Below are 241 nucleotides of genomic sequence, written 5' to 3'. Positions count from 1 at the left end.
TTTGATTAATACATTCAGATTATTTTCAATAAATTAATATTATAGATACTAGAAAAAAATTTTATGAGACATAAATAATAGCCTGAATGTAATGGTCGAACCGTTTGTTTATATTTCTGTATAAACTGAAACATTAGCTTAGATCAACTTGCTGTTGCATTCTTAATTCTTGACACTTTAATTATTGTTTTAATTTTACAATTTAATAATTAACACACAGATAACTTAAACTGAACCATTT

General features: G+C 22.8%; 1 protein-coding gene across 4 annotated transcripts in view; it reads right to left on the bottom strand.

Annotated features, from left to right (window-relative positions):
• Positions 1–241, bottom strand: part of LOC108691713 (uncharacterized protein CG4449) — a 7452-nt gene that overhangs the window by 5918 nt on the left and 1293 nt on the right. The window lies entirely within an intron of this gene.

This window comes from Atta colombica, unplaced genomic scaffold (assembly GCF_001594045.1).
Source record: "Atta colombica isolate Treedump-2 unplaced genomic scaffold, Acol1.0 scaffold106, whole genome shotgun sequence".
Classification (NCBI taxonomy): Eukaryota; Metazoa; Arthropoda; class Insecta; order Hymenoptera; family Formicidae; genus Atta; species Atta colombica.
This window is presented reverse-complemented; position numbering and strand designations above follow the sequence as displayed.